This window comes from Cygnus olor, chromosome 1, assembly GCF_009769625.2.
Source record: "Cygnus olor isolate bCygOlo1 chromosome 1, bCygOlo1.pri.v2, whole genome shotgun sequence".
In the NCBI taxonomy this organism is placed as follows: domain Eukaryota; kingdom Metazoa; phylum Chordata; class Aves; order Anseriformes; family Anatidae; genus Cygnus; species Cygnus olor.
Window position 1 is genome coordinate 199,798,065 of NC_049169.1, and position 21,934 is coordinate 199,819,998.

Sequence of the window (21,934 nt, forward strand, 5' to 3'; positions counted from 1 at the left end):
TCCTTATAACTACTATGAGGCCAAAGCTCAGAAGGCTTTGCAACTTTGCAGAAGTAGTGGCAACCTAGCAGGTGGCTAACTCACTTTATCAACAAGCTCTAGGTCTTGGCTACATATACAGCCAACAGAAAAATACGCCCAGTGCCTTTGGGGCAAGGCACCCCCTGCAAGAGTTGTCTTGCAAGACTGCTTATGCAACTAGGAAACAGTCAAAATACAGCCCCAAGACACTTTGATGAAGTTTGGCAATAAGCTTCAACTACAAGAAATTGTACTCATTATTGTGAAAATCCCTGCGAAAGGTCAGGTATGTGGTAAACCCTGGGACTGGGTCATGTTATTGACACCAAGTTACAGCAGGTACAAAATGACTGGATCCAAAGAATGAGAATCACATACATGCCAGTGTTACAGAATCAGCAACGTTTTAGCTGAGCATCGATTTTGTGGACTCCTATAGAATACCCAAATACCGTTTTAGAGCATTGCCTATAAGAACATTAGACTTAGACTGCCTCCTTCTCCTATCGTCTAATGCCTTTGTGTAAATCACTCAGTGTCAGTTCATATATGGAAGCACCTTATCTTTGGAGTCTCCACTTTCCTGAGCATTCAGAGGTCTTGGCAGTAAGACTTTGAATCACTACCACATCTGTCAACAGTGACAGTGTGCTCATTAATATTATTGAATATTAATTATCTTTGAGCACTTGAAATAAATCATTAGAAAACTCTTAATGAGTGTAAGGACAGGGTCCTGGAAGTATGCAATGCAGAAGGCTGTAAGCAGGTGACTTCTGCAACTTTGGATTCCTGGGAGCTAGTTTTAAAGTTTCTGTGTTAGTGTGACATGAATCACACCCTGACTATAAAAGAAGCCTGTGATGGTTCATACAGATTGGGTCTTCAAGTTTATAGCTGCTTGAGTTAGGGCAGGTAAGGAACCCCGTTTCCCCCTGGCCATTCCACTAGTTCCACAGATTCGGGGTTGGGTGAAACATCTCGGAATAACAGCTCCACTGCCATATTTTGAATTCCTGTCCATACTTTTAAACTCTCTTTTTAAAGATGTTGGTAAAGTTTGTTATTCTATGTAGACAGCCAACAGAGTACCTTCAGTTATTTAAGTCATGCATGGGATAGACTTGGGATAGAGTTTAGATGATGTACATAGCTCTTGTCGGCCATTTGCAGAATGAATTCTCTCCCCATCTCTGCATACTTTCCCAGCATTTCTGACATGAAATATGCAGCATAACAACATCTAGACATTTTATTTGCACACACTGGACCTCAAAAACGTAAGAATGTTGTGAAGGCACATATCCAGACAGGTCCTGATATAGGACCACAGTGTGGTTCCTTTCTCTGTTCTCTATCACTATGCACTGTAATCTAGTTCAGATTAAGGTTGGAAGGGAGCCTGTGATACAGCTTCTAAAAGGGAGATCTTGAAGCAAAGAAAGGTTTGTCCTTACAAAGTTACACATTCTGCCTGAGAATGCTGAAATAATTGAAACCACCTAATGCCTTACTCCTTATGGGGCAGCAGTCATCATGTAAAGAATACAGATTTCACTAAGTATTGCGCTATCCCAAATGTGCTATTCAGTGTCCTGGGTGTGGATGGAAGAAACTATGGGATTGACAATGTTGATTTTATCGACTATGGATTTGGGAAAGTTTCAAATTTCAGGGCTTGATCTTGCAGCCAGTTGCTAATTAGCCATTGGCACTAATGCATTGTGCACGTAAGGAAAGCAAGACCTGGCCATAGGTGTGCAAACTGTCAGTGTTGAATACAGTAGGAGGAAGATATTTATAAGCAATATATGTGTAGAACTAGTGACACAAGAATACTGGTGTAAGATAACAGAACCTGCAATCAATATTCTGCATTGCAGCTAAAACCGTAGTTTTTGTCTTAATGATGCTGAACAAGGATCTAAGCACCTGTGGTGGTACTAATTAAAAGAATAGAGCCAACATGATGGGAAGCATCACTGAGAAAAGTACTTTAAGGACTTCCCCCTTCCGACTTTTTGTCTCCCAATTTTTCAATTTTTGTCGGAGCTCCTACTCAATAGATGTTGCAAGTTCTTCTCTGAAGAGAGAGTAATGAAAAAAAATATCCAAGAGATCTTCTTAAAAAGGAAGTTAACCACTTTTTTTTTTTTTAATTTTATTTTATCTACATACAGCATCTTTGCACAATAAGGACTTGGGATGATGAGAAGTACAAGGGGCAGAGCCATGGCATATTCTTATCCTTTTACAAAAGGCTCTATAAGCAGTTACGAAATCTATTTCATGCAGTGATAGTAGCTCCCACAAATTGAATAGTCTTTGTTAGGCCTGCCTCTCAAACACACTGTTCACATTACCACCAGGCTTGCCCTTGAATACTTGTGCTGTTGTCCATTTTCGTTTACTTGGGTAGGAGTTCTCTCTGCAGCATATCTCTGTGACTGAGCGTGCTTCCAGGAGCTTTGTCCTATGGACAGGTTTAACTCTTCTCACACAACTGTCTCTCCATTTCAAATGCCACATGGTACAAACCCGCTTTTTGTTGTCAACTCTTATTTTGAAGGATCCCTTATTTCCCATCCCCTCTTTTCTTTATCATATTCAGCAGAATCTCTTATGAACAGAGGAAAGTCTCCAGGACTAATTTTAGTTTTGTGCAATAGTCTGACTTATGTGTTGCTGTGCAACCGATTATTATTTATCATCTGCCGTTGTAAACCAGTAAATATTAACCAGTGTTTCTGATCCTACACACTTTTTCAAAGAACTCAGTTTTTCCTGTAGGCAAGCTCTTTGAACTTCACAAGTGAATGACTTGCTAGGGTCTTTTGTACGAAGAAATTAACATTAAAAACAGCAGAAGAAATTAAAAAAAAAAAAAAAAAAAAAATGAAAGAATCAGACTTGGTTTGTTAACATGTGTGTTACAGTCAAAAATTGAATACTTCAGCACTTGCAGTGCAGCATTAAACAATGTATATTTGTGACCATCTTCACTGCATTTTGCTGAAATGTTTCCACTGAGCTTTTAATAACAGTTTGTATTTCTTAACATCTGGATCAGATTTAACAATAATTACACATATCGAAAAGAGCTTGGGGTTTCACGTCTTGAGGGGGTGGGAAAGGTGGCTTTCAGTAGAGAAATGAGCCTTGAGGCATTCAAAGGGAATCACATTCATGACAATTTATCTCCTCCTTTACCTTAGTGAAATGGGGCTCTAAAGTAAACCTGCCCAGTATTTTTGTCCAAGAATTTCAAAAGCAACTGGAGCAAGACTCGGTTACCAAAACTTAGGCATGTAGCACCATTTTAGACCAACTAAGATATTCTAACACCCTTACGGAGCTGTCAGACATGTCATCGGTAACACCTGTGCCATTTTGCAGTGTTGGCTGGATACTGGGTGGAATACCCCAAGCACTAGACACCTACATCTAGATAGCTGAGTCCCAGCAGATGCATATGTTGAGGCATCTGAGTTGAGCTCTAACACCTCCTAAACTGAAGAGGGAGTTAAGACATGTAGCTCATCTCTGGACACCTACACTGGCTCAGGAGACACCTACAAGTAGGTGGCCAAATCTGAATTCCATGCTAAAGGTCTCCATGCATGTACACCAAAATACATGCTATGAGTTACAGTACCTGATGGTCAGAAAACACTGAATATAAAGCCTCATTCAAGTATTCGTGAGTAAGCACTGAAAATTAGTAGTCACACTTGCAGTTCTGGGCCATAACACTTAAAAGGAGTTGCACAGCCATTACAACTTACCAGCAGTGATGACACAGAGTATATAAGAAAGATAGGAATGAGTCCTCTGGAAAAGAAAAGGCAAAAAATGAGCCTCAAAACTAGCAAGAACAGAAGTCATTCAAAGCTGTGGTAGTCACCACTGAAAACAGAAATACTAAAAATACAGCAGCTACAATGCAATTGCCATTGATAACTGTGATGGGTGCTGATCTCCACCTGCTAGAGGAGCTAAACAGGTTATTGATTTAGTTACCGTTAAGATGAAAATTGAATACAAAATGTTGTCATGTGCAGGCAACATTTGATTGACTTTTATCATGTGCTAGGCAAAATAAATAAATAAATAAATAAATAAAGAGAGAAATTCTGGATAAAATCCTCTCCTCATGTAAATGGATTTTATTCCTCTGCACTAAATGGAAATGCACTTAATTGCACTCAAAAGGAAGCCCATCCTTCCATCCTACACATATAGAAAAGACACTTTAATTCAAATTCTTTATATTGCAGAAATATTTCCATCACTGATGAGACTCTTCTGGGGCAGCTGACAAATTTATTTTGTCCATGCCTAGTCACAATGATGACTGTGGGGACATTATTATAAAAGCAGACATCTAGGTTGATGTTTACTGGTTAAATGTAAATTTATAAAATTGAACTACTTTCTCTAGGCTTCTTTTATAACCAGTGGGGATAATAAACATTTTGGTTGCTATTTTTCTTATGCTAAAGTAGATTTCTAAAATAGGTCAAACAAACTGCATCCTAAAGTGCCCATTTCTCTTCACCAATAACATAAACTTCAGGTGGGTAGCTCAAAAGTAAATGACAGCACTGCAGATGTCTGTGATTAGATGAGATTAATTCTGTCCCAAGAACAAGAAGAGATGCAGATTATCCTAATACTTCTTAGCAGCAATTGTCCACATTAAGAGGTACAGTCAACTGCAGATTAAAAAACATGCTTAATGTACCTTTGATTCAAGCCCATGATAGTCTTGCTATTGCAATATTCCTTCTAGTGGGAAGTAATATAGCAGTAATGATATACTGATATTTAATATGACAATTTATGACAAGAATTGAATACCAGTTCTGTAATGCCCCTATTAACATAACTTTCAGCATCACAGTTCATCATAAATGTCTACATTAAATATTCGGGGAACGGCATCTGTCTCATGTTGTAGAGAACTGCAGTAGGGATGTTTAGGTTGGTAGGGATAAAAATGTATGGGTATGGGAGAACCAGAAGGAGCAAATGGCAAGAGAAGGGCTAGAAGAGTGACACATGCTGATGTCACTTAGATCAGGAGGTCATCAAGATGCCAGAACATCTGCATGTTTTTTTCTCAGCCTGGGAAACAAACGATAGTGAATAAAACCTGATGACTCATAGGTGGGACAGGACACAGAGACCAATCCCTGTCAATTTGTAGGGGAACAAAAAAGCTGTATCCAAAATCAGCAACCTAAGAAGAACCCAGAAGATGTGAAGAGGAACTGGCCTCTGTGTCACCACAGAGAACCCTGGTCTGCCTGTCTGCATACCAGCATCTTGGTGCTCCAATGCTAGACAGACTACTGGACACACACATCTTGGTGTGTGTACGTGTTTATGGAAATGTATGAAGGAATGAATCAGATCAGTTTTGTTTTAAAATATAATCCCCTTTCCCCTAATAACGTCTCCTGCTAAGATCTGCTATGCTAGTGCTACAATGCTGCAGCACTGTTTCCTGCAATATTCTTCTCTTCCAAGAAAGACCTCCTCCTCAGTCTAGACCTGCTGTTTTCTTTCATGTAACCGAAAATCCAAAGGCAGGAGTTACCTCATACTACTATAACACTCATGACTTCATGAACATTACACCAGATTTTTGGAGGCATAAGGAAATAAAGATTCCAGTCCTACTTAACTTTTAAAGTCAGACTAGCAGCATGATTAAACTCACAATTACATTTTTTAACCTGGGTGACACTTAGGAGAAAAGAGAAAAATGGACAATGACAAACCCTATCCTAGAAGGCACTGAATTATGTGAGACAGGGACGTTTAAAACTGGTTGTATTCCACAGCTTTGTGAATGAACAGGTTGAAATCTGGCACTTATTATAAGAAAGAAAAATGAATAGTTGGGGTATATTATTCATTCAAAAGAGAAAGAGCCAAGCCCTTTGCTGGCATAAATTGCCACAGCTCTTTTGATTTCAAACAAGAACTGATTTGCATTGGATGAACATCCAAGCCATGTTTTATAACATGCCTAATTTTGATTAATTGTTATTACAGTCCTAAACAGGATTTTTCATTGCTCAATTATTTTAGCACCATACATAAAAAGAAAACAAAAGGCCCTGCTGCTGAATATACCATACTCTCTAGACATAAGACAATTAATGTTTCTTTTCTAATAATTTTAAAGTGCATTAGACTTGATGTTCTCAGTTGACTCGTCTATGAAACATAAGCAACTATACATACTGGACCTTTTCAGGTTAACTCAGCAATGCTGTCTGTCTTCAGTCTTCTGAGGTTCCTTTCACCAGTGTGTTGGATTGTCAGGAACATTTCCTTAACAGAAAATGCTAAATGAATACTTTAAATATCTGGACAGAACTGGGTATGGTTTCCTATACAATCCATGAAGAGGCAGCTGTACGAGCCATCTGAAACACTCTTAAAATCATTGTACAAAACTACAGAAGTATTATTCATGCAGCACTCTGGACTTTCATACTTCTATTACTTCTTCTTTTATTTACATATTACTCTAACTTAAAAGGAAAATAATAATAATAATAATAATACCTATACTGAGTACTGTGCTCCCATGTGATACATGCTAGTTTTTTTCTTGACCTATTAATGACTTTATGGACCATTCCCTTTCTGTCTGTACTATTGTAGTAACATATTGGGTGTTTGGGAGGCAAGGGAAGGGAAAGGAAGGGGAAAGGGTGGGAGGGAGGAAGGAAGGGAATCAGGAAGTGTGAAAGAAGGAGAAAAAGAGAAAGAAGGAAGGAAGGAAGGAAGGAAGGAAGGAAGGAAGGAAGGAAGGAAGGGAGGGAGGGAGGGAGGGAGGGAGGGAGGGAGGGAAATTTGAGATGAAGAAGGGGGAGAGGGAGATAGGAAGGAAAATGGACAGTTACTTGTGGCTAGAGGAATCAACACATAAGATTACATTGAGGAAAGGAACTGAGTGAACTGTAGATCAAAGCACACGTCAAGAGGCAGTTTCTTCAGTCAGTTCTCCTCTATGGCATGGAGTTCTCCTCTAGGCATGTTTACATCTAAAGTTCCTTTCTCTGATAAGTCTCTGACTGATTTCTGCTATTTTAACAGGTTTTTCTCAGTAGCTTCATTCTGAATACCTCAACATCCTTCACCTCATTTTACCTGGAGTGATATACCTGACCCTACTACCTCAATTTAAAGCACATTTAGAATTATCTCACAAGTCATTTCTATTTTGTCTAGTGTTATGATCTTTTCAGACTACATATGCCAATCAGCCTTGGGTTAAATTTGTACTTCGATGGAAGATCTTCTGAAAAAAAAAAATCTATACAAAAAAGCTAGCAGTGTTGGTTGTTTGGAACATAAGCGCATTCTCCGTGAGTAGGCGATCTCAATTTTACAGAAAGATGCTATAGAATTTGCTATAGGATTAAAAAATGCCATATAATTTTAAAGCTAGGCGGTAAGATTATTTGCCAGGGAGTCTTTGCCCTATTATGTTTTATGTCCCTGGCCCTTTCACACTGATAAACCCTGATTGATTCAAAATGGTCATATCAGAGGTTATTTGCCTCAGCAAGCTACCTACAAAATGTGATATGGTTCCAACATCAGGCTCTATTTTCAACCATAAACATGTATAGATGTTTGTAAATTTGGTCTTGCCATCTTGAACATACGGACAGCAAAATTCCATAGTGTGCACTACAGGAGCAGCTAGTTGAACCACACCAAATGAAAATCTATTCAATTTTCTTTCATGAAGTTGTACAAACCTAATATAATAATGATTATTGAAGGAGGCTCAGTACATGCTGACTTACTCCTGTGGGCTATTAATCGTTTCCCATACATCATCATGTAGATCTGTAGCCATTCTCTTTATCATCGAATAATTTGGGTTGGAAGAGACCTCAGGAGGTCTCTGGTCCAACCTTCTGCCCGAAGCTGGATCAGTTCTGAGGTCGCACCAAATTGTGCCGGGCTTTATCCAGCCTGATCTGGAGACCTCCAAACACAAAGGCTGCACAACAACTCTGGGCAACCTGTGAACTCATTTCCACTTATGCCCGCTGCCTCTCATCTTCCCACCTTAACTATGGCTTTTATGTTGGCTTGTGTGCTGTCAAAGCTATGTCTTAATTCTTAAACTGTATTTATACTGGTGCACCTTAATGTCTGTAAAAAGTCCTGGCGATGCTAACGAGATTATGCCCAAGTGCAAAAGCGTCTGTACCAGTCCTGTTGCAGGACTGCAGACTTTCCAGAGCCTTCTCTTTAAAAAAGGGAGAACAAACCTACCAAGTTAAAATGAAAACAAACAACAATGAAAAACAGACAATTAGACGATGTCAACTTTTTAAAACAAACATATTTTCTGTAGGTTTCACTGAAATGAAAAACAAAACAAAACAAAACCAACAGTAGCTTTATAATTTAACAAAGTTGGATATGTAAAAGAAACTGGAACAGCAGGTGTCCAAGCTGAATCTTGAGGGGCTTTATATGATGGAGTAATTATCCACCTAAACTTATATGAAATGTTATATTACCTCAGCAAAATGCCATATCAGTTTGCTAGCTTAGCCCACATATTTAAAGACAGAGATAGGCAAATAAATGAAAGCAAGATGGGAGACTGTGACATAAAAATAGAGAAAACAGGAGTCTAATATATACTGTCAGATAAAAGGAGCCTGAAGGGAGATGATAAAAACAGTTTAAATACCCTGAAGGAAGCAATATCAAGGAATGAAGAGAATTATTCACACTGTGTAGGAGAGCTAAGCTAACTTGTGTTTACCAGGGCCTGAAAGTTTAAAGCAAGAAAATATTTGGACAAGACAATATGAACATTTTAGGAAAACAATTATGCATGACTGGGACTCCAGCACAGAGAATGCCACATTTCTCAAGTTTGTTGAGACCTTTGCTCTCCTGTTGGTCCCTTGAGTACAGCCAGCGGGGCTCTGGCCCTTCAGGTGTCCCCTCCCTCAATGGCAGGGTCCATCTGCTACAGTACCCTACCACCCACCTCCATCACCTTCGTTGGCTGGAGCTCGGTTCAACACAGTGTTGTTCTCTCACTGGTAGTGATAGCATTACCCAGAGACCACCCAGGTCTCACCTATGACAACAATACCCAGAAGAGCCCAACTCTTTCAGAGACGGCTGTTTTAAAAGCATGAATGCTGTTGTGCATCTCCACATGAAGGCCCTGGCCCATAATCTCACTGCAGACCCCAAGTGGATCAGCAGACCAAAAGGCCTGGCGCTGAGGGCACGATGCCCACATCATGTGCATTTCAGGAGGCCTCCTTCAGGCTAGCCCCATCTCGTGCATGCTCACTACCAACTAAAACGTGTTAGGTGTGCTACTGGTGAACCTCTTCCAGTCTGTTTTCATCTGAGATGGTTCTGGTTTAGGTACTCGGAGACCGCTCTGTGATGCGAACCAAACCATGGGGATGGTTGGGAGATTAATTTCAAAAGTGCACTCTCAATCCAAATTAAAATGCTAATGGAGATGAATCCAACTGTCAGAACTGCCATTCTATTCCAGACAATTGTCTCTTTACTTGCCTCTAGCTAGGTCAGAAAAATCTGGCTTCCTACTCAGCATGAAGCTGCTTTGTTTCTGCATTTTTACATTTGTATTGCTCACCCTTGCACTTCACATTTCTGAAGGGAGAACCATTTAGATCCATGATTTGCAAACTTTCTTACCTTGTAGAACCTCACTTTCTGTTTTTCATTGGAAATGGCAGTCCCTGTGTATCACATTCAAACACTTGCCTTTCTCCAAGCCCCTAGGAAGAGGTACAAAGATCCTCAGAGACAGAGGCTTCATCCCTACTCATTCCTTTAGATAAACCACAGGAAAAGAATGGAGTCAATAATCAGCCTATGACAGCAACCCAGTACATTTTGACTTCAGGAGAGGTAACCATGCCTCTCCCAATGCTCCATTATTCCATTCCACTGCATCTCTCCCATGTGGTTCAAGATTAAATCAGCGTAATCATACAAGGGGAAGAAAATTCCATGCATGTTACAATTAGATGAGAAAAAAAAATGTCCTTTTCAAAGCTCAGCATCTCAGCTCAGAAGACAACTTTGATTATAACGACATTTTCTTAGTTACGATGACTCCATCTCGGCCAGAATCTGTTGCAATAATATGTAAGGTGACAGCGTAACCAAACAATAAAAGAAAATCAAGGTAGGCATTGTCTTTATTACTCCTTTATGCTGAAATATCTTCTGCAGGATAAATCAAGTGGATTTTACAAGCAGTGTGTTACAGCACAGATTCATTTTTCATAGTTTTCATAGACATTTTTTCTGCATTAAGCAAACAACTGCCAAATAATGGCTAAACTGTGCTTTTGGAGTTGAGCCATCCCTCGAGCAGTTTTGCATGAATCACACTGTGTTTATTGGTAGCCTCGGACAAACAAGCAGTAGCCCTGTCAAATAACAACAGACATAATAAAATAGTTACGCCTCATTGCTTCTGGAAAAGAGGACATAGGTAATATAACCACATTCCTGCTCAATCTGCTGTTACACAGATGTTTCTGTCACCTCTAGACAGGATAGGCATCCTTTCCCAAATTATTTCCTAAGGAATGAGCACCTGACCAACAGTAAGTAAATTAGGTATGATAGAGGTTACCTGGATCTAATTTCTTACCTTGACAAAGAATTCCTATGGGATTCAGACAAGTGGTGGTTTTTTATTATTATTTTTAGTCTCTGTTCCCATGCATGATGCATGGAAATAGTTACTTACTTCAGCAAGTATTAGGAAAATGTACATTGTATATTCCAAGAGACCATGGCAAGAAGAGTCAGTTCAAGATCTTTCCCATGTGGGAACACTAATTGTTTTGAGAGATGCTATACACAGTAACACAGTTATAATAAAAAATACTGATTCATTATTGTAATTATCTTCCCTGGAATACATGGAAAAGATTATACCCGAGTAATATTTCATAATATTTTTCTTTGGAGCCTGAGAAATTGCTGGGATGTTGAAATACAATTGTCAGCATTCCTTTCCCAAATCAAGTCAGAACACACTGAATTTAGTGCAGCAGCACCACCTGTCGGCAAATTTCTTACAAAGTTATCTAAAAGCCAATAGCAAATTATCACAGCAGACCATGAAATGAAATGCTATGATGCAACCTGCCAAGCGTATCCTCAAGTGTATCATCTTACTGCCAAGACTCAGCTGTGCAACCAGGACCCACATCAAGGGGCAGTCGTATGGTCAGTGCCGCAGAGCTATTCTTCCACACCAACCATTCGTTTATGGGAAGCCACATTTTCTTGAACCCAAATTTCATATTTTTTAAGCATAGTAATTTTGCAGCAGCAAAAATTGCCTAATTTGCACTGAAGCTTTGGATTAAAATAAGAGTAGTTCTTCAAAGTGAGTCTACAGAGAAAAGAGTGTTCCTGGAAGAGTCAAAGCCATCATAAGTGGCAAACAGTTTACCAAGCTGTCAGCAGTGTCAGTTCTGGCTGTGAAATACGAAAGAGCAGCAAACGTAAGGTTAACGAGTGATTATTACTTCAGGAAGGGTGGCATTCACATAACTGTGAAAACAGGGAAATCTCACAGCTCCTACTGATGAGATCGTTTTTCCAATGTGGAATAGTAATTGAAATTACTAGGAGATTGTAAGGAAAATACACACCTCATCACCTTCATCTCAGAAACAGGCTGTAGTGTGTAGATAAATATTTTGATCGCTGCTATAGTTTTATATAGGGATGTTTAGCAGTGATTGTGGCACACCGTAATAAAGGCAAATGACATGGAGAGGAAACTGCCATCAACTGTAGAGATCTGAGCAACAATCTGGGAAAAAAACAGACAAACCACAAATTAAGAAAATATATTGTCAATCTAATCCCACATAATGTCATCATCTTTTACATTGAATGTGTCGGCTATTCTAGACCAGGAATCCATCCTCAGGCAGGTGCTGCTGTGCTCAGACTACATAGTGTGAGGTTCATATGTGCATAGTTGCCACTATAAATCCTTCAGGGCACTGGTCTCATTTAGAGCTCAGTCTACGGTGCCGAGATAATCCTAAAGCAGTCATGGCCATCATATCACTTTTTTTTTTTTTTTTTTTTTTTTTTTACAGATGGGCATCCACCCAGAAGAGCCGCTCCACAGTCTCTGTGGTCTAAGGTCAGTGTGCAGGTCACTTAGGCCCACCAGGGTCTGTTCTCCAACAAGAATCTGAAGACAAGGACCTCTGGATTCTCTTACACAAAAAATATTGATCATAGTATCATAGAATAATTCAGATCAAGTCCAACCATCAACATGACCTAAAGAATCCCAGCACTAAGCCATGCCCCTTAGAGCCATGGCCACACACCTATTAAATATCTTCAGGGGCAGGGACTCCAGCACCTCCCCGGGCAGCCTATGCCAATGCTTGATCACCCTCTCTTGTGAAGGAATTCTCCCTAACATCCACTCTAAACCTCCCCTTTTAGTCACATCCTACCACTTGGCACATGAAGAAAGAGACCAGCACCCTCCTCGCTGCAGTCTCCTTTCAGGTAGCTGTAGAGAGCAATGAGGCCTCCCCTGAGCCTCCTCTTCTCCAGACTAAACAGCCCCAGTTCCCTCAGCTGCTCCTCATAACTCGTTTCCAGTCCTTTCACCAGCTTCACTGAATTTCCCTGCATGTGCTTGATCAACTCCATGTCCTTCTTGTGGTGAGGGGCCTAAAACCAAACACAGGCCTCGAGGTGCAGCCTCACCAGTGCCGTGCACAAGGGCACAATCACCTCCCTGATCCTGCTGGCCACACAATTTCTGATGCAGGCCAGAATACCGTTGGCCTTCTTACCCACCTGGGCACACCACTTGCTCCTGTTCAGCCAGCTGTTGACCAGCACCCCCAGGTCCTTTTCTGCCAGGCAGCTTTCCAGCCTCTCTTCCCCAAGCCCATACCGCTGCACGGGGTTGTGGTGTCTCAGGAGCAGCACCCAGCACTTACCTTGTTGGGTGTCACACAACTGGACTCATCCCATCGATCCACCTATCCAGATCCCTCTGCTAAGCCTTCCTACCCTCAAGTAGATCAACACTCCCACCCAACTTGGTATCATCCACAAGTGATACTTTTCATACTTTCTTCTAGACTTTTAGCAATGGATTGCCCGCTCATACACTTTATGCAACAACTCATTACTTTTATTATGGATTTAGGCTTAAGCAGCTAATCACAGGACTATTCACATCATGCTTTGCAGAACTGTGAGTCCAGCCAGGCAGCCTGAATTACAAGTACTCTGGTTTTGCCAGTCCTACTTCTAATTACTCATGCTTGACAATACGATCAGTGTCAGCAGTTTCAGAGCTTAGTTTCTCATACTTGTTACATATGATCAATTGCACAGCTTTCCTCCTTCTTTTTAAAATTTCTCACTGACTGACACATCCATTTATTTACAGTTAAATAGACGCAGGCTACAGATTTCCCTTCCATCAGTGCTACAGCATAAAGGGAAATAGGAGCAGTGTGGAGGACAAGTAGCAGTTGGGCCTCCTCAAGCCTCGCTTGGTCTCTCGCTGTCAACAAGGGAGCAGAATTTCAAAGGGTTTGGCATAGGCTTTGCCTTCCTGAGCAAGTATCAAAACCAGATTGGAGAAATCAGTACAAAAGCGCCACTCCCTCCACAGACTATAAGGATAGCTTAATGGTTGGTTTATGCTAGATGCCTAACCTTTTCATAGCTAAAGTTAGGCACAGTGAATTTGACCTTTTATATTTTTTTTCTACTATTGTCTTTTCCACATTTTACTACAATAGGGTTTTCACTTCATTTCTACACTCTTCTTTCCCACTCTACAGAAGGTTGGTGCATCCCAGCCTCTTTGCAAGGAGCAGTGCTCCCTGCACTCCAGATGGAAGCATTAGCTGCAAATAACTGCACTGACATTTTCTTCTCTGCCCTCTTACTCTCTTGCTCCAACCACATTAATAAGTCAGTAAGAGCAGGAAATAGAGACCAAGATGTTTCAGATGACTAATAGAGTTCAGATACCCCAATTAATTTGGTGTGCAACACAAGGCATCTTAAAAGAATCTCCATTTTCCAGCAGTCATTCAGCACTGTATGAAGATAAAATAACATTCAGTAATCTCAACGGAGATGCCAAGTATCAATTTAAAGCAAATGGGAACATCCTTGGGTTTCATTAGAACTACGCAAAGACTTGGAGAAAAAGGAATTATATATTATTTCTAAAACGCTTGCATCTATCCAGCAATTCTGCTTTTGTACGATGTGCGTTTGAAAGAAAGTGCATTGCCATATTATGCTGAAGAAATTTGCAATGCATTTTTTAAGTGTGGTCTTTTTTCTTCTATATTGTAAAGAAACAGAAGGATAATGTATTGCACGTACCAGTATAGATAAAAAAACAGAGCACTCTACTAACAGCATTTTTTTCCTTTACATCATCCTTCACCACTTCTCTTTGATTTCATATCATAGTTTTGGTTCCCCAAAATTAACATTTTTTCTCCAACTTTTGAAGTCAAACAGTTACAGAGAACAGGTAGGTGTTATGACAATGATCTTGAAACAAGATTATACTATTTTTTGTTATTATTATTCAAATGTTTGTGTTTTCGTTATGTTTGTTTTGGGTTATGCCTATACCAGCTTCTGCCTCAACAGAGAAAGACAGGGATATTGGAAAAACTACCCTGAGGTTTTTCAAATGCCCAGGTGTTCCCAGGTAATTTTACGCTCAATTTTAACCTTGACAACTTTGGAACACCCAAGTTTTTGCCTAAAGCACCCCTTACCTGTGAATACGCTTTCTTTGCATGTGCAAAACAGATGCCTGAACTTCATGATTATCTATGTATCTTTGCATGCTTGCCACACTGTATACACATACACCTTCTTTTTAACCATGCTTTGTAGACCTGTATCAATATCCGTATCTATACCTACCCATTATTTGTAACTCCTACAATCATTTGCTGCATTCTAAATAAGCTCAACCAATTTCTTCATCTCTGTAATTGTTGAGGCTCCGATACCACTACCACATACTGCCCTACACATACTGCCATAATTTTGTATTTATAACATGAAGAACTGAAAATGGGGAGAGCAGCACGTTGAAATACCACTCTGTTGTTGTAATCTTTGGTGAGTGTTTTTCTCTGTCAGAAACTTCAGCAGGAGGAGACTATGAAAGCTGCAGGCACTGTAAAAAGCTGCCAATTCTAAAAAGGCCGCTAGCTGCAAAATGTTAACAGCGGTAGGGCTTGCTTTGGGGCTCTTTCTTTTTCTTTGCTTTCTTCTGTAAGTTCTGGCAGCTCTGGACTGCCTCCCTTATTAGCCAGGCTGATGCTGAGACTGATGCTCTCTTGAGCTGATATTTCAGTTTACCGATAAATAGACCGAACACAAACACTATTTTTCTAGCTTATTTCATCGCTTTGAGTCTTCCTAATGTGACGTTAAAACTCCACTCCCTCCATTTCCAAACTGCCCACTAAGTTAAAAAAACACACGGAGTTACCATAGAAACCATTTCTAAGATACAGAACAATTTCTTAAAGTCTGCACAGGAGTACCGAGCATCATCAGAACAGCGAAACAGTACTTCAGAAGGAAATGAAGGACAGGCAGTGCTACTGAGCCTGAATTTCTTGCTTGTTTCTCTCGGCGATGAAGAGTGTCTCTGCTGAAATACAAACGGCTATTTATTTGCACAGTGAACTGACCTAGCAGTGGGTCACATCAATATCACAAGCCCACCACAAAATAATAAAACTAATAAAAGTTATCCCTCCACATCTTGAAAATGTAACACTTGTTAAGCATGCTAACAGCATGAATGTGGTGCTGCATCAGCCCAAGCCAATGGAGAATGCTCTCCACATTTGTGCTCACGTCTGTGGAAGACTGACAGGGTTCCTCTGGATGGAAATAACGTGCTATCTGGTCTTCTCATGGTACTGACATCTTCCAGTCTTGCGATACTATGAGCAAAACATATCCCTTGTCATTTCAGCCTATAAATGACTCCCTTTGGCATTAAAAAGTCTGTAAAAACCATAATTACAATTGCAAAAAAACACAGACAAAAACCAAGTAACAGATCCCACATGCATTCCCAACGCATGACATCTCAGGCGTAAGTGCAGACACTTTTCTACTCAACAACGCTGCCAAATGAAAAAATGTCAATGCTATTTGTTCCTGCCACTAGAAAAAATATGTTTTCTGAACTGCATTTCAAAATCACTTTGTATTGAGAATGCCTGCTGGAACACAATTCCGAGCTGTTACAGAATTCTGCTACCACCTTCTGGCTAACAGAAATACTTATCACTTATTTAACCAGTACACACTGAGTTCATAATGTGTTTACTGTTTCTTCAGTCTGCATTCTTCACACAACACTCCCCCATTTTCTTTAATACTGAAATAGGAAATACACCAAAAAATGTTACACCTTTAGCCAGCCTTCCTGGGAAGAAGAAAACATTTCAAGGAAGCCTAAATATTTGGAAATGTTTTAGGTACTTGAAAACTATTTTAATAGAGATTTGATTAAATATAGAAGAATTGATCATAATTTAAACATCTTGACATAAAATTGCTATTTTCCACTTCTTGTCCCTCTCAAAAAAAATGTTGTGGTTCAACCTGGTTTATTTCATCAAGTTAGCAATGAACAGAGACCCGTGGTTTGCATTGCCATAATAATACCTTATAAACTGTGGTCTTGTAAAGTCTTTTGTACACTTCTCCCATTGCAAATGTGATTTAGACCCACTAATTTCACAGTATCACGAAGATGACAGGTATGTTGGTGTTTATTTGAATATAATTGCTTGCAGAACTTGAAAGAAAGAAAAGCATACAATCCATCTCACAGGCTTGTTTAGGTGTGCTATGACCTTTTCTACTGTTACAACAATTTGTTTTTAAAACTTCTGGAGCTAGATAACAAAACCAGCACTTCGTTCTTTTCCTCTTTTTAAGTACTTTATTCAAAGCTGGTTTACTGACAAAGTGGAAGTGAAAACATGACCAAAGAGCCCAGGAGTAAAGGTCATTATTTTCCATAATTTCAATCAGGTCTCTTCATCTAATATAATTCCTTGCTGTTGATGAAACTGGTGGACTGAACCCCTCACCATCCACAAAAACATCAGTTGTGTACGTATTAGCTTCCTCTAGTATAAAAGAATGAAAAAGGACAAATTCTTCCTGCAGGAAGGATGAAAAAGATCATTATAATATACACACCACTGCAAGATTTTACAAAGCACTTCTCTACAGAACGCTGTACAGAAAGGTACAGATTGCATCAAAGAGGTCTCATTCTGTAGCTAGGTCAAAGGCAAAGGAAAAAAAATAAACGAGGAGGCATCGCTGTATTCTTTGGACTTAACCCATACCCTATTAAACTCAGTAAAGAAAATTCCAGTCTCCTGAAAGACCTCTGAAAACTGATTAAAAAATTATAATGTTTTTTAGATTTCAAAGACCCCTAGAGAATCCAGCTGCAAGTGATTATGCCTCTCTCAGAATGAAATGCAGGCACCTAGGTTACTTAGATGACACCTTTGAAAATTCTATCTTAAATGAATTCTTAAAATCAAACTGTATGCCAGCAAAGCCAAATATCAAAGGCAGGCGGCAAGCCTCAATGAAGCATCTACTCAAATTCAGGCCATATTTTAGCAGCAAGCATTCAGGTGGATTATTAGAAGTGGGTGCTCTTTAATCTCTCTTACCTCCTGGGAAAAACTGGCATTTAAAAAACATTAGCAACAGCAATCACAGAAGGGGGAGAAGTGTTCTCTCTGAAAAAGCCAGTTGTTCTGTTTCTCCATGAGATGTGACATTTTCAAATGTTCTGCCCGTCATATCTGAGTACATTCAGTTGAACTGGACAGCGTCAGGCTTTTGACTGTTAACTTTTCAGGGATTTACATCTGTATTTTAAACCTCTGCTAAATTTCCTGAAGAAAGGATGTTTTAATTGTTCACAGTCTGATATATTTCTGGAAATGAAACAGAGTTCCCTGCCCTGACTCTCAACGAGTCCCCAGACGCCAAGGAAGTTGAGGGTGCCCAAAATGCCCTTTGCCACTGACAAGAAGCCAAAACATTCAAGTTTCACCCACCTAGCAGCCCTGATCTGGAGCAAGAGCCTTGACAATCTTTCCCATCCTTCTGTCAGGTTTATTCAAAGCTTGTTTACTCTGGGGCTTTGGGAAATCCTCGGATTAGCAATTCTGCACGAACAATGTCCTGGCTTGCAGACAGACCCAAGGCTCTTCAACTAACTGGCCAAAAAATCAGAAGTTTCTGCATTTTAAGAAGTGAAATGAAACATTCTGTTTCTTTACAGATGCAGTTTTACAGTCAAACCCTGTTGTTTCAAATGCTTGAAAACTTTTGTATGGGTTCCATTAAGCATGGGTGCTTAAGATGGGATGACATAAATGTTAAGAATAACACAGTGCATGATACTACACAGTAGGTTGTGGAAAGGATGAGAAAGCCTCACATGACAGTGGTCATCTCCAGGGGGTAATAAGAAAACATTTTTTTTCATCACAAGATGACATAGGATGGGCACAGATGACACAGATGACAGAACGGGCACAGATAACACAGATCACAGGATGGGCAGCAGCTCACCACTCTAAGAGGCAATGCACACTGTACTAGCTCAATGTGTCCAACTTTCATTTCAAGAGAACTTAGAAAAAGAAGATACTGTCACAATGAACGTGTTGCTGAGACACTTCAGTGTCCCAAATTAAAAAGGGTTTTCTCTGAGAAGAAGAGATTGAACTCCTTCCCCACAAGACAACCTCATTTCATTGCCTGATCATCTAGTTTGACCCCCAGAATAACAAGACAGGAATTTCCTGGAGCGAATGCTGCTTCAGATATATAATCCACGCTTGAAAGACATTCTATCTTATACACACAGACACTGTATACATAAAATCAATATACACCGCACAAAGCCAAACATCATTGTAAAACTTCGAATAATGGAAAAATAATAATCCTTGGAAACCTATTCCAAAGATTAATCATCACAATTCTTAGGAACGTGTATCTCATTTCTGGATTGTAGATGCGTAGCTTCTTTCCAGACACTGATTTTTCATAGTTTTTTCTGTTAGCCTTAGCGACTCTGTTTCAAAAACCACAGTTTTCCATGGAATTATACAGACAATGATCAAATCTGACCCTTCTCTAGAATTACATTAGAATTCCCCCAGTATGAGAACAATTCTCACATTTTTATCATCTATGATCAGCAAAAGAAGTTTGTGTTCTTACTGTCATGTGGACTGGCACTGACAGATTAAAGCCCACCCACTTTAGAAGTCCATCCAAATGAATACATACAACTCCAGAGTGGCAGTACTTTCTCATGTGTCTATCTGTTCACTGCAGAACACTCCTTCCAACTTTTTTAATGTAGAATTTCTGAGGTGAGAAACATAAATCATGTGTACAACTGAAAAAAAAAAAAAGAAGTTATATGAACACTTGAATCTTTCACTGCTTCTCTGGTAAGGCATCTCAGAAAAACAAATAAAAGATTCAGTTCTTAAAGACATCATAAAAGTTTGTCTAATACTCTGGAAGACTTTGCAAATGAAAACAAAGGATAAAACTCATCAAAAATTATATATGCACTTTTAATGTTTTAAGTGCTAGGGACCCAAAATCAGGAAACAACCATTGGATTTTTCAGATTTTTTAACAGATTTCCAAAGCTGTTAAAAACAGAGATTTACACACAAGAAATATTCTACATTCATAAACAAAGCTTAAAAGTCTATTGTTATCCACACAAGATGACTATCTAAATATTATTTGAATAATTTACTGCACAAATGTTCACAAGCGGTTCACAAGTTCAAAAATTTCTTATGCTTTTTTTTAAGCATGGAAACCGCCTTTTTTAAGTTATACTCAATTCTGTTGGATGATATTGTGTGCTGTGAATCCATAGTGCCTTGTACAGGAAGAATATATGCAACTTCAAAAGACCCACTTAATCACAAAACGCTATTTGCTTGTTTGCTATTCTGGGAAATAAACAAAACAAAAAAACCTCATTCTGTATAACAACATGCACAGACAAGACAGATACAGCTCAGTAACCTTCAGAGAACAGATTATGTGTGTGTAAAAATTAATAAGAAACTGAATTTTCAGATTAGTTTTTTTTTGTTTGTTTTTAATGAAGCACACTACAGAATTTTGAGGTATGAAACAAATACATTTTTAATGAATTTCCTTCTGGAAAATCTAAGGGTGGATTTCTATGTCGCTCATGTAGTAATTGGGTGTGTAGCAGCACCACATGATAGATACTTCTTGGGAACTCTATGGAATTCTAACTTTTTCTCCCTAGAAGTTTTATTTGTCAATGTTTGAACCAAACTCTATTAGTAAGGCAATAAGAATGCTGTTTAATCCAGCATACATAATGTTGTTAAAATAAAGCATTTTTTGAATCACTCCATTAATATCCTCAAGAAAAAAAAAATTAAAAAAAGGAAAAAAAAAAAGTTGTTTCTTTCTCAAACAGAACCATGTTGCTCACTATGAATAAAATGCAACCAGAGCCACAGGAAGAGCACAAAACTTATTTTACACATTTAAATCAGACTTTATGCTTATGTGGTACTCTTGTTGAGAGCGTGTAAGGTGAATTTCATCTTTTAACAGCACTTCTTGGCCCTAAGACAACAATGCAAACACTCATACTTTAATTATGTAATATGTTACCATCAATTTTCTCCTTATAAAATAAGCTATCCAACAAACAGAAACAATTTAAATGCATTCTATGTGAATAAGAAGGCATAAAACAATGATATTCTTACACCTCTTTCTTTTCAAATTATTACCACACCTTATATTATAAAGCTCCTGCTAAAGGGGAAAATAGTATTTTTTCTGCTTTGATCAAGGCTTATCTTACAACAGGCCTCAGTGGGAGCTTTATTTTTCTTTAGTAAGAGCTGAAGTACTTGATGGCTTTGGTACTCAATGGCTCTATCAAATATGAGTTTCTTGGCCCAGAATACATCAATCATTATTTAAGATATATAGATAACGGAGTGGAGCACACCTCACCTGATCTTCCAGTCAGTAGTTGGTAGCTACAGTGGAAGCAATCCCTGATGATCATTTTTGCATCGCTAAGCCCCCTTAAAGAAGCATTTTTAGCAAGAACTTATTCTGCTCATTCTTGGTATCTATTTCAGGATGACATATGCCTCACGAACACCTATGCAGTTCTATTTTAAAAACTGTGCAGTATATTTACAGAAGGTTTGAAGAAACCAGTTTGTACATGCTCACAGCTTGTTATAACTGTTATATACGCGCCAATTGTTATACACGCGCCTATTGTTATACACATCAAAGAAGCATGGTCAGCAGAGGACACGTCAGTCAGTCAGCTGACAGGAGCATTCAGGGGAACTTCCAGGAACTCCAAAAAAAAAAAAAAACACAAAAATAATCCTTTTCTTAACCAAGAACTTTAAATTTCAGATGTAATCATCCCTGTTTCTACAAAACCCCGATGGTTTTAATACGTATGCGTAAATATTTTTTTTAATTAAGCTCACGTGTTCCTGTCACGCAACAAGCAAGTTTCCTAATTACATCTTTCACCGTCACTAAGTCTCTGTTGAGGTGACACCTCAAGAAAAAATTACAAGAACTACCAAAGACCAGGCACCCGCTGCTGCCCCGCTACCCGCCGACTCCTCAGCCCCGTGCCGTGGAGCATTCGCCGCCATTTTCTCCCTCCCCCTCGGCTTCT

At 39.2% G+C, this 21,934-nt stretch overlaps 1 long non-coding RNA gene across 5 annotated transcripts; it reads right to left on the reverse strand.

Annotated features, from left to right (window-relative positions):
- Positions 1-10,262: 10,262 nt before the first annotated feature.
- On the reverse strand, positions 10,263-21,921 carry LOC121063648. Of its 5 annotated transcripts, none has more exons than XR_005816126.1 (5): positions 21,238-21,836; positions 19,492-19,603; positions 18,246-18,407; positions 11,745-16,085; positions 10,263-10,502 (listed from the first exon to the last, which is right to left on the reverse strand). It is a non-coding gene; the product is annotated as an uncharacterized LOC121063648 (long non-coding RNA). The 5 variants fall into 5 exon arrangements; XR_005816123.1 differs by having other exon boundaries at positions 11,745-16,528; XR_005816125.1 differs by lacking the exon at positions 18,246-18,407.
- Positions 21,922-21,934: the final 13 nt, after the last annotated feature.